We start from the raw sequence: 13451 nt of genomic DNA on the forward strand, positions 1-13451 counted from the left end.
GATTCCCATCACTAATCTATTCTAATCACCCTAGAATACTACAAATTTTGGTAAAATTTTTAAAAAAAGCTCTGCAGTTTTCATCTGAATATGGTATGAGGTATGAGCAGTCTTGGACAGATCTTCTGATACCCCAAAGAAGACTTGCTTCCCATCAGGGACTGCCACAGCCTTAGGGGTGTTCAGGATGTGTGTCTGTGATGAGTGGCAGATGTTAACACATCAGAGCATAGTTAATGCTGGATCCAAACCACCAACAAGGAGCTGAGAGATCAGTAGCCGGTCTTCAAATCGCCTGGTATTCTTTGCACAGTGTGTTGGTGGCCCTAAGCCAGAAGTCTGCAGGAAAACAGAAGGACAGAAGGCCCAGTCACAGCCTCAGGACACCATGCCGGTGTTCAGCTGGCTGCCTGAAGAAACACGGGTCACCTAGGCCTTCTACCCTGAAGATCAGTTTCCTGAAGAGAAAGGAAGGAGAGCTTCATAGCCTAGACTGAATCTCACCCCTGCCAAGTCTGTTGAAGGACACTGGGCAAATTGATGAACCTCGAATTCCTCACCCAGAAATGGAGACTTTATTAGTGGCTGCCTCGGGAGTGGCTATAACACTTTGGTATATTAAGTTTAGAATTACACTGATAGCCAGTATAACTGAGAGGTGCTCAATTCCTTGACCTATATAATTGGTATCAATAGTTGCTAAGATTTCAATGTCCCAAGTTTTTGTTAATAAGTCATTAAAAGCAGGTCAAGCCAAAATGACGGCTCTAGAACACACCATTTCATCCAGCTAGTACTTTTGAGCATTTCCTATGTGCTAAGCACTTTGGCACTGGTGGGTGGTGGGTGGGCTGATGAGAAGTTGTGATTCTGTACTATCAAGCATTTCATCATCCAAAGGAGAGACAGGTAGGAGAGACTCAACAGACTATGGAAGAAACTAGGTACATGCTATGAAGAAAGGCAACAGGAATGTTTGGATAGAGGACATACAAGCTAAAACAGAGGATGGCGGGGAGCTTTCAAGGCAAGGAGGAGGAAGGAGTCCTCTACACAAAAAATGGGGCTGGGTAATCATGAGGTGGGTATCCTATATGAGCCTCCTTTGAAGTCACCGCTTAGTCAGGTCACCAGTTCTAGGCACTGTCCCAACAGGCAACCTGTTACAAGGGACTTCCCATCCCTACGAGGAAGATCAGGTTGCGGCTCTTCTCTCCCTGCCCTCCTGCTGAGCCTCATCCTGAAGCTCAGAAGCACCTGACTTCTATCCTTCCTTCATTGCTAGACCCTGCACCTTGGCCATCACCAGGAACCTCCTGGGTTTTCCTCTCCACCTCTGTGTTACGAGGACCAGGGATGACACGGAGAGAAAGCTACTAGGACTCTACTCCACTGTCTTGGGCGTCTGCATTTATAGGGAAAGCACACATCAGTGCACAGAGCTGGAACCTTTCCATGCACAACTGGAAGCCCTGTTGGGCCAGCACCAATCTTGAGATGTCAAGAGTAGCGCTCAGTTCTTACTGGCTGGAATAGTCTTGAGATCCAGGATGTAGTCAGATAGTCAGACACCCAGGATGGTTGAGCCAAAACAGCAATGTGATGTCCCTCAGACCATAAGTAAAGATTGCAAGCAAGAGGCTCAACCAGCAATGGTCACAGCCCCCAATCAACAGCAGGTCAGAACTCTCATGGCGCTGCCCCATGTGGGTGTTCTTATCCACTCTCAGGAATCCCCACCATCTCGGCAAACACCCCACACACATCACACACAGTCAGCTGCATGTGGGGTTTGGTCTCATCAGGAAGCAATGAAATCAAAAATTTTGAAGTACCTCTGAAGTACACAGAGAGAGATGCAGCAATACACGGACTTGTCCAGGGAAGTCTGGAACGAGCGTTTCCTAGTTAGAGTGAAGTGTTCCTTACAGTGATACATATGTGTGCAAGGGTACACACACACGCACACACACACGGTATGGAAGATGGTTTCAGGTTGTATGTTTGTGTGCAAAACAAAGATAGGTAATAAAGGATGAGTGTGTGCCTGGTGAGTATGATTTTGACTTTTGCTGTATATAACACAAAATCTGCCATGCATCTAGGTCAAGTCTCATCTCCACTAGTAATATTATTAAAAAGTAATATTATGAGCCAGGCATAGTGGTGCACACCTTTAATTTGAGAAGCAGAGGCAGGAGAATCTCTGTGAGTTCAAGGTCAAGCCTAGTCTACATAGGAAGTTCCAGGCCAGAGTTACCTATTGAGACCCTGTCTCAAATGTAAGCAATATTATAGCATATAGTATGTAACAATATAATACAATTACTAAATATTAGAAAAGTAATACGATGTAAAAGCCTCCTTGTCATAGGAAGATCATTGTTTCAGCTAATGTCTTTTCTTCAGCAAGTACACGCTGAGTATAAATGGATATTTCTAGAAGCTGGCTAAAATCTAACTTGATCTTTACATGTCCCACATATGCTACCCTAGCTCGGTGAGAAATGTGGTAGTATTGCTTCTTTCCCTTATTTATTCCTTAACAACAACAACAAGGCACAGCAAAAACTCCAAGCTCATCAGATCTCTGGGCGACAGTTTACAGTGTGGACCACGCTGTTAAGAAGGTCCTCTTTCAGAACTATTCCTGAGGGGTCTGTCCCACCAGAGAGACCTGAACTCTCATCTCCCCACAGATTCCTAACCTCTCCTTCTGCACAGTGAGGTACCGCTGTCGAGTTCATCGGACTCTCACACAACAAAGCTGGGCGGAGTCTGTGCTCCTCCTCGGCTGCCCTGTTGGCCTCATCACCACCTTTAACAGAGGTCTAAAAGGAACTGAGTCAGTGAGCCAGGTGATAGTCCAGTCTTTACCTGAGAACAGCACACTTTTCTAGAGTCTGAACTATCTCTGAGGATTGGTGGGCGTGAAGGACCAGAAAAGCAGAGGGAAGGTGGGAAAAGAGAACATCTATCTACCTGTAGGTATCAGTCCCAAAGCCCCCTGGCAGCTGGGTGAGTGCACAGAATGTGGCCCTATTCCTGTCCCTCCAAGTAGTCGGTGTTAATGGAGACTCCAGCATGGGAAGACGGGAGGCTTGACGATGAGAATCTCTGACCCGGGATCTCCACCTCTACAGTAGTTTATGAAGGATCCTGCCCCTGCAAGGCCACCTGCCTATCTGCCCCCACTAACCAGAGTTCTAAGCTTGGACTGGAGAGCGAGCGCCTGGTTGGCTCTGAGGTGTAACTAACCTTGGAAGTAGCTACGCTGGATTTTAGCCAGTGTGCTGTATAGGGCTAGACCTTTCCACCCACATTCCCTTGCTGTAGAACACAGTTCAGACACCGAAACGTGCAAAACCTTGCATTTGCTTCACCACAACAGGACTTTGGCCTTTGTGTTCCTAGAAAACAGATGTTGTGTGCCTGACGTGGTCCAGATCTCTGTAGGCAGACATGTCAGTCGACCTGGTCTACAGCGTTGTCTTAGCATGAGGCCCTGCACTTACTTCATCCTGGCAGTCTGGCAGAGTGGACAGACTTCTCTTTGGGGACACTGACGAGGACAATTCATCCTTACTGTGGGGACTCAGCCCTTAGAGAAGAGTCTGTATCTTAAACAAGATGTCCTCTTGTGAATCGTCCTGGTCTTTTAAGAGGGAATTAACATTAAAGATACAGTACCACTTCACTACGGAGTCTATCAAGGACCCGCAGAATTTCCTAATTTTTAACTCCAACTTCTGCTGCTGCCCCAACGATTTTTCCCCCCATCTGTGTCAGGTTAGTTACAAAATGCTGTTATTCTGGGCTACACAATGTTGGCCTGACCTACTCAAACACAAGAAATCTTACTGACTGATCCAGTTATTCTGTTCGCATAAACGACTGCAGTTGTACAGCTGTTTCTGATTAGCCAGTGTACTGCTGGAGTTCTACACAAATAATTTTATAATGAACTCAGCAAGCATAAGGACAGGGGGAGCGGAATCTAGTCTCACCTCCCAAGAAAATAATCGGGAGGAGGGGGGGGGCTTTCAGTAGCAATCCAGGTTTCAATCCCTATCTGCTGTGATTCACTTCTTCCCCCATGCGACTTCTGCAGAGCTTACAACGTATGTTCTCAAGGAACCTTTGTCTTCGGAGTTTTGGATTCAAGAGGGAGACCCGATTAGCTCTGTAGGCTTTAAGCTCTTTAAGTATTCCCAATTTTGTATTTGATCAGTTTCTGGTTTTCCCATTAAAACATTTATACGTCCTGAGACGATGTCTTAAATAATATATGTTTAGAAGGAGAGAAATCAGGGTTGAAAGGTCTCCACGTACTTTATTATAAATAGAAATTAAGTGTTTTGTTTTAGTTTAGCACCAGAACAATTAAGCTCTGTGAGCTTAGGCACATGTTTTCCTTTTCTGGTTCTAAAAGATGAACACATACACATTTACAAAATTAAGAAAAAGATGGGGCATGAATAATTCAAATGGGTGCTTTTTCTTTTCTTTTCTTTTTTCTTTTTAGAGGCAGAGATACTGACAAGGGATCTTCGGAGGAGTCACTTGAAGCAAATCAAGAAAAGGAGGTTGGAGGGTTTGGGTTTCTAAAATGAATCGTATGGCAAGGATGTGGGGAAACACACTCTCAAATAGTGTTTGCTACTGAGACTGTGAATGACCACAGCTTTTGGAAAGTAATGCCACTTCAGGGACCAGCACCCAGAAACAAAAGCTTCTGTGTGGTAGCATGTTCAAACACACACTTGCAGGGCATGTTCTCAGGAGAGGCATGTTCTCAGGAGAACTACTGTTGCAGAAGAAAACTTCAAACAATATGAACAGGGAAATAAAGTCACAGAATATCAACCGTCCATGTTGTAATTGAGTTTTTATCTGGACAGGATGTCTATACTTTATTATGGTTCAAAAAAACTGTAGCCTGGAGCCGAGGATATAGCTCATTGTGGATCACTTGCCTAGCCATGTTTGAGGTCCTGGGTTTAATCCCTAGTGCTGCAAAAGAAAAAAAAATTCATAGACTAGTATTTAGAATTCCGCTTTTAGTACTAGAAGTTATTTATGAAAATGTACTTATCAACAGTAATGTAAGCAAGAAAAAAGCATCAGCCAGCACTACTCGTACTGATTATCTTTAGGAATGAGAATTTGAAAGAGAGGAGAAAAATCAACTTTTTTATACATATTTCTTTTTGTCTTTTTAAAAGCTATGTATGTGTGGGGTGTATAAGTGTGTGTGTGTGTGTGTGTGTGTGTGTGTGTGTGTGTGTGTGTGCACATGCATGCATGCAGGCACAGGTGTTTGGACATGGGGAGGCCAGAAGGAAACATCTATTCTCAGTCTCATTTTGGGGACAGATTTCTCACTGAACCTGAAGCTCGCTGTTGACTAGGCTGGTTGGCCCATGAGCTTCTGGAACCTGCCATCTCCACCAGGCAGTGCTGGGGTTACAGGCACACAAGGCTATACCTGGCTTTCATGTGGGTACTGGAGCTTCCAGAGTCAGGTCCTCACACTCCACAGAGCCCTCTTCAGCTAGCAAGTACATAGTAATTTTGTGACCTGAACAAATTAAAACTATTATTTTCCAAAAGTGACAGAGTCAGAGGTCCAGCTACAACTACAGCACAAACGCTGAACCCCTGGCCTGGTGGGGAGCAAAACTTCTCCCAAGCTCCAGGAGGGAAAGATGCATTGTTTTATCACAGCAAATGGAGGTGACCGATTAAAGATTTCTGCACAGAAAGGGATTTTATGGTTAAAATAAGACTATCATACTATACTCACAGCTCTTTAATCACATGAGAGTACTTTCTTCTGATTCTAGTGCTCTTCAAAACAGATTAAGGAAAAAGTGGATTATATTGTCTGAAAAATGACCTTCTAGCTCTCAAGCCTTCTACGCTAACAGAAGCCCCTATGCCCTCGACCTAATTTTCTGATTGTCTCAGACAAAATGTGAATTTTGAAAATAAGCAATGCTAACACTAGGGAAAAGGACTGTGAGGAATTATAAAACTGCCTGCCATTCTGGGTCTTCTCTTTGGCAATGTGTGCATGGTAATCAGATTCCAAGCTGTAAAGGACACACCCAGGCCCTGTCTAAAGGAGACCACCTTTCTGCTTTTTAAAGTCTCTAAAAGGCCTTCAACTATTTCGCCTTTTTCTAGGTTCTCAAAAACATAGTCAGGAATCTTGGCACATCTGAAAGCTTGTCTCGGTGCTCCTCAGCTTGCGGTGAGATCCAGGGACAAGAACTGATTTATTCCGTTCTTTCTCGTCACCACTCTAACCCTTACTATATAGTTCTTCCTAGTCCTTCCTGGAAGTCACGCCCCCGGTCTGCCTAATGGCATGCACGTACTGGGGCTGTTGATGGGCTGTGGCCTCTTTAAGGGCAGACTGCTTCCTTCTCCTCTCTCCAGGGTTGAGCTGACTGCCTCCATTATGTAGCCACCCATCTCCACAACACATGACTACTGTGGTCAAGACACTGTTCTCACTGTTTACATTCTCAGAGAGTAAATAGCTAGGGTACATGTTTTCTCAAGACCAGCAAGGTTCTCTGCAATGCAAATCTAGCCTGCTGGGGGAGGGGATACCCAAGGTTCCCCGGGTTATTGGACGCCTGATGTAACACTTCAACATTGTATCACTCCGACCCTTGCAGGTCCAACTTCCTTATTCAACATATCTCTTGCACATATCAACAAGAAAACGTTTGGGATGTTTCAGAAAAGGACTGAGGTCATTGGAAATACAAGTGGCTGAAAAACAAGAAATTCAACCAGCTGCCCGTTGGCCGAGGCGGGGTCAATAGTAAATGACGACGACGTGTGTACTGCCACAGAGTAAATGGCCGGCTGTGTGGGCATCATTAGCAAAAGCTAACAGGTGAGCGGATAGTCACTGTCGAGCAGCGGGCACTAATGAGTGATTGTGATCAAGCAGCAGGGGACTAATTAAACACATCCCAACTTGAGAATGCTACACGGTGAGGAGAGTGAGTGTAGAAGAAGAGGAATGATGGACATGAACTGGGAGAGAAGACAGATGGACTGTACATACTTAAAGTGACAAGCTTTGCTCACTAGAGACTATAAACATTTTAACACATAGAGACATATCTAAAGGAGCATGCGTTGTCTGTGTAAAAAAATTTAAAATATGTAAAAGTTAGACTTAAAGTTAGAATTGACTGCACTAGCCCAGAAAACTGGATCTCAACTTCCCATTTCATGCATCACTTCCTTCCTGCTACAGGAACCACTTCCCTGACAGAACTGGCCGGGGGCCCAAGTTCAAGGAGTCAGTGGCAGGGGAGGCTGGTGTCCTTCAACTTCTCTCTCAGGCTTGCATCTCCTCAGCCACAGGCGAGAAACAGACACAGGCATCACTGCAGGGGTCCTGGGCTGTCCTTGCCTCACAAGCACAAGAATGAGGCCCACAGCTTTGATTGATCTAAAGACAAGCCCACTAGGCTGGACAAAGCTCTCGACTGGGTCTGGGGTCTGTCTGCCACCTTTCCCCTTTTCAGGAGTCACTAAGAATGGGAGGAAGTAGGCTGGCCTTGTTTCCAAAATTAACTTGTATTCCAGGGATTTTCTTAGCCTAGGCTTGTAGTGGGGTCCCCAGGCCTGGGGCTTAACTGCTGGATGCTCCCACAGGATGCTCCTGGATGCTGGCCTGTGTCATCTCAAGAGCATACTCCCATGATTAGTCAGTGCTCTTTGACCCTATTTATCTCATTTTGGGGGTCTACCCACTTGCTGTCTCTAGTAGTATTAGAGCAGAGGACCTCTTAAGCTCTCCAATAATGACCATCCCCTTTCCTACAAGAGCACAAATCCTATGCATTATCAGAACTATTTCCTACTTTGGACTATGTAAAGACACTCTGCAGTTAAGGTCATCCATGGTGAGGAATAAGAATGTCACTTTATACAGATCACACATGGTAAAAGTCCAGTTTTCGGTTGACATGCGTTTCCCAGCATCTTAAAAGTCAAGAGTTTTCTGCAAAACAAGGATCTGTTTTGACTTCACATGGAAATCATTCGCCTCAACTCTGACTGACAGGGTGAGAGAGAAATCTACCACCACTTAATGGCCATTAATAAACGAACTACCATTTTGGGGGAGTAAATATAAAAATGGATGTTTTTAAAAAGTGGTTGCTCTGAAGAGCCTGCAGTCTAGTGGGGGGAAAGACAAACGATCGCAGTACAGGAGAGAACAGAGATCAGGCACAGGGAGGCCCAAGCTACCAGGCACAGAAGCTGACTGAGAGGAACAAGCCAAGACAGCAGGGAGCATCTCAGTGTGCAGGAGCCGTTCTGACCCTGCGAGCCACGCTTACCACAGTTACTAAAGAGATGTGTGCGGAATGATGCCTCCCGCTTACTTAGCTCGCCTCTTCCCGAACAGTAGCCAAGTCTGTTATCTCTGTCTTCGTAAGGATTTGTGACCAATCTGAAAAGTCTGTAGAATTCACCGTGAAAATGAAGAGAAGGCAGGGGAAGGTGACAGCGGGAAGGCATTCCGGTGGGAGTGGAAGTCCAGTTTAGCTGAAGCCCGGAAGGAGAGTAGTGGAGAAGAAGGCTGGTCACAGTTTGGCGTTAAAAGAGCAGGGTTGGGGAGAAGACCGCCCAGGTCTGAGGTACCAACCCTCTCACTAGCCATGCAGCTCAGCCTCAGGCGTCACAGGAACAGAAACCTCACGGGGTTGATGAATACGAAATGAATATGTGAGTGGTAACGTTAACGGAAGGAGGAGGGAAGGGAGAAGAGACGAGGGAAGAAAACAAGGAAAAAACTAAGGGCTGGAGGGCTGAAGAGGTGGTTCAGCACCCACGTGGTGGCTCCATCTGCATCTCCAGTTCCATGGGATCCAACATGCTCCTTGGGCCTCCCAGGACACCTACCTGCATTTGTGTGGTGCACAGGCACACATTTCTCCAGCCCCTGGATTGTTTGATTTTTTAAGCTGGGCCAAATCATTGAAAGATTTGAAGAATTTCACTCACTTAAATTAATATCGTTGGACTTAACGGCAGCTCAGTGATAGCCTTGCCTAGCATGCCCAAAGCCCCGCAAAAATTGTAGATGATTACATCTCCTATTCATCTCACCTGTATTCTTTCACTGAGTAGCAAAACTTATCGCTTTTGACGTCTCAGTAAGTATTTGTGACCAGTGGGCAGACATGCTTCCACAAGATCCCTGGCCACAAGAAGCAACGGCATTCTAACCACTGGGCTTGAGTTCCATACCTGAGATCAAAGCTGCTTGGCCTGAGGCAGGCAGTCTAGTACACTGGTTATTCTCCACTCCCATGGATGGAGGCTACCATGTGACTACCACAACATGATAGCCACTACTTCCTGGTGCCAAAGGGCTAAGAGAGTGATGCAAGCTGTCTTTGCATTCTCTGTCCTTAACCTGTCCTCAAAACCTCAGCAGAGAAGACTCTACGGGGCTTGCAGAAAGTGTGGCACCTAGACACCAAGATTACTCTCCTCCGTAGGGCTGCACGAGAGATATGAAACATGTGATAGACCGTGGACAGCCAAGAGATTGTTCCTACGTTAATGTATACAAAAGGCAGTTCCTATGTGCAGGCTATTTTGCTGTGTACACACTAATACTGATCATAATAACGCTAATGATAACAGCCCACAAACACCAACAGCATCGTTCACTGTATACAACCTGCTAAGTATACCATGCACATGACCACATATGAGCCTCATCGCCATCCTCTGGGTACCGACTGTCGTTCTCACTTTAGGGGTAAAGAGAAAAAGACCGTGTCAGACAGAGTGCTTGTAGCAGATGCAAGATCCAGTCGACTTCGTGGTCCACGCAGTAAACATAGGAACTGCACTCCGCACACACGGCATCATCCGGGGGCTCTCAAAATATGAAACCTTTAAGGCTAGAGGCTCAGGCACATAATCCCAGTACCCAAGAGGCAGGAGGAGGAAGTCTGGCCCAAATTCAAGGCCAGCCTGGTCTATATTGCAGGTTCCAGGCCAGCCACGGTTACCTATCAAGATCCTGTCACAAACAAAACAAAACAGAGCGTACAGCCCTCACTCTACACTCACAGAATTAGGCCTTTGTAAGCTTCTAGCCACACACGGCTCAGGACTAGGCTACTCCACATTAACACGCTAGCAGATAATACTACTGCTTAACTAACTGAAGGGATTCTCAGAGTTTTTATTATTCAAAAGTATACATGAGTCAGAGTTGGTGATCTCAACCTGACTCTAATTCCCACGGGGTGAAGAGCGACTACATTTGTTAGGGCTGGGCAGTACTACGAGGCTCCATGAGGAAGTCCTTTGTCCCAGAGAAGTGAAACCAGGAGCGTTTCTCAACGGAAGCAGGGACAGTGGGACAGAATAGGAATATGCCTATTAATCTTTCCATGGCAAGCACATAGAAAATGATAAATAACTGCTAAGGGGACAAACCAGTGATGGACTGAGCCTCACCAGCTGGAAGTAATTCCCACTCCTTGAAGTCCTTTAGTATTTCTTCGGTACCCTTTCCCACCTGACCACATTTGCCTTGCAGTCAAGCTGTTTCAAAACAAGCTTGTCTATACTGATGATGGGAAGCATCCGGGTGCAAGCCCCTCCGTGCTAAGTTCCACCAACAGAGCATGAGTAAATCTTCCAGCAGAGACTCTCAGTGCCCAAAGAGCAGCCAGCTTAATTCCAACTGCGACCTAATTGGCATCCATGGGGCCTGTGGTCTAACTACGTGGGTTGCTGGAAACCGGCTGCAGAGGGCCCTCTGTATGGAAATCATTAGAGATCTAGTAGACTCCATTGGAGGACAGGCCCCTGGAAGGCCACAGCTCTGGGAGATAGACTGCCAGGTTCTTAGAAACGAAGGGGTTACAGCAACAGATAAAAATGTTCTCATGTAGTGCACATCTTTAAAATCACAACTATGGTTAGGAGCACACTTAGACAGTCGAGATAGTGACAAAAACATAGTAACACAACCATCCGTGAAAGCCGGCTCACGGCTGGCCAGAGCACCTTGACAAAGTCAACTCAGAAGACACAGGGACGTCTCCTTCTCTTCACCACCAACCCTCCTGCAGTTTTATCCTGTGTCTTGGTGTGACGTGGTGCACAGTGGCTGAGGTACCCTGTGTCAAACTGCTTCCTGCTGTTTCATACCCGTTATCCTACTATATCCCCTACTATATCCTCACGCCCTGTAACTGAACAACTGTCGGGATTATCAACCCATTCATTTTTGAATGAGGCTCCAGTCACATGGCAAATCTAAGGGCATTAGGAAGTGTAGCTAAAGACACAGCAGAAAAACGTATGAAATGAAGAAATGAGAAGATGCCAATCCTTTCAGCTGGAAAGCACTTCAATCTCCCTAAATGTCCCAGAGTTTCATCTCACCTTGCTGCAAATCTCTGTGATCTCCATCACATAACCTGAAAGAGCCCCGGCTCTAACTGCGGTCTCTCCGGCGATGCCGCGAGGGCAGGGTTTGGGTCAGGACCAGGGAAGACGCTGGTGTGGCTGAGCTGTTCCAAGCACGTTTGCAAAGCCTTGCCTGCCACTTCAGCCCACAATGGTGGCTCACAGATGACTGTATGGCTATACGATGCAACACCCCTGTCTCTGAGAGACTCGACCTTGTGAATGACAACTGGCCGGTAACTCGGCTAGCGGGCAGCGTCCTGAGTACTGTAAGACACAGGGTGCTAAGAGTTTACGCAAATTTTCCCTTTAAGAAGTCAAAAGGTGAGCTACAAACTAAAACAGAAAATGTCTTTAAGTTATTTAACCATTATTGAAATAAGCATTTTTGAGGAGGCAAAAATCTATCAATGACTCCAAATGAAATTGCAGTATTCAAACTGTATGGAAAGTGTTAAAAGAAAACCTACTCCGGCTGCACACGTGTCCAAGGTCCCTGTGGGTCCCCCGAGGCTACCTGCAGCCCAGCACAGGAACTGGAGAGAGAGAGGTGAAGGGCAAGAAAGAAAGAGCCAAGACAGACGAGCAGTTTTCAAAGAAAGCCCAAACCTGTTCACTCCAGAGAGCCCGAGGGGCTGGGAGCCCAGAGCCCAAGGGTGAATATTCCTTGGAGATTAAGCAGGACCTAGCCAAGCCAGGTTCCACATAGACACACCTTTTGTTAATCTGAGTTCAAAGTCTAGCCACCAACTGAGGATCTGGGTCATCCCTATTGGATGTCCCTTACACTAGCAAGTTTAACAGTTCTTTCTTTTAAAAGGAAATCATGCCAAAGTAGGGGGTGCGAGACTGAAGGGAAGCTGCCGGAGACTTGGGGAGAGGCCCCGGGCGCAAAGCCCTGACCCGAGCTGGCCGCGCTTCCAGGAGCAGACACGGGCACCTAAGGGCACGCACAGACTCGGGGGATCCTGCTGCCTGGGAGCTCTGAAGGGGAAGCCAAGTTCTGGGATCCACACGCTCCAAAGTCACCCGCCCTCGGCGGAGCTTGGGGCTGCAGAGGCGGCGCGGGGGCATCGCGGGGAGACTGCGGGGAGATCCGATCCGGATCGCGGGCGGCACCCCCGCCCCCCGGTCCGTGCAGCCCTGCAGCGCTCAGCGGGGAGCGCGGCTTCCAGAGCCCCGGGGCGGCCGCCGCCCCTCCCGCCCCCGCGGGCGGTCCCGCGGGCCCGAGCGGGGGATCGCGCCCCTCCGCGCCGGGGGACGCGGCCGCGACATCCCACCCGGCCGCCCCCCTCCCCAACTCGGTGGACCCCCGGGCCTGCATGGCAGGGCGCGGCTCCCTTACCGCGCGGCGGCTCCGGGCGGCTCCTCGGCCCCGCGGCGCGCGGGGCATTTTTTTCTGGAAAACTTCTCTCTGGGTCGGCCGGGCTGAGCCGGGGCGGGCAGGAAAAGCGCTCCGCGCCGGGAGGCTGCGACCATCCGGGAACTTCGCCGAGATGTGAGCCCTCCCCCTCGGCCCGCGTCCTCCCCCTACGGCCCCCGCCACACGCGGACGCCCAGGCCGCCGCTGGCCCTTCGCCCTTCGCCCTCGCCGCGCCCTGCCCGCCGTGCCCGGCGACACCGCAGCCCGGGCTGGGCTCGCCCCGGGGCGGTGGCCGAGGGACCCGGACCGCCGCCGTGCGTCCAGCAGCCCGACCTGGAAGGGGGATCCAACCGAGGGCGCTGTCCCCGGAGACCTCCCCGGCCTCCGGGTGGGGTCCTCTCCTCCCACCACTGGGAAAGCCTTTCCCCGTCATCTCTCAGCTCCCAAACCAGAGGGCCTCGCCTTGAGAAACTTAAAAGTTCCGATTCACTTAAAAGTTGGATTTTAAAAATGGAGTGGAGCCCACTGAAGGCCACGAGCATCCCGTTCCCCACCGATTGGGAGCGCACTGCTCTTCCCATAGAAAGATGCTAATCGGTTGGGATTC

At 48.2% G+C, this 13451-nt stretch overlaps 1 protein-coding gene across 4 annotated transcripts in view; it reads right to left on the reverse strand.

Moving 5' to 3' along the window:
- The window catches only part of Wipf1 (WAS/WASL interacting protein family member 1), a 114062-nt gene extending 101103 nt beyond the window's left edge, over positions 1-12959 (reverse strand). For 2 of the 4 annotated variants that reach the window (XM_052723596.1, XM_052723594.1), the window contains exon 1: positions 12827-12956. The gene's annotated coding sequence lies outside the window, so the exon portion shown is untranslated. Of the gene's footprint in view, positions 1-12826 lie in introns of all 4 variants that reach the window. The other 2 variants (XM_052723595.1, XM_052723593.1) reach the window with 2 other exon arrangements.
- Positions 12960-13451: the final 492 nt, after the last annotated feature.

This window comes from Peromyscus californicus, unplaced genomic scaffold (assembly GCF_007827085.1).
Source record: "Peromyscus californicus insignis strain IS unplaced genomic scaffold, ASM782708v3 Scaffold_7__1_contigs__length_154581171, whole genome shotgun sequence".
Lineage (NCBI taxonomy): Eukaryota > Metazoa > Chordata > Mammalia > Rodentia > Cricetidae > Peromyscus > Peromyscus californicus.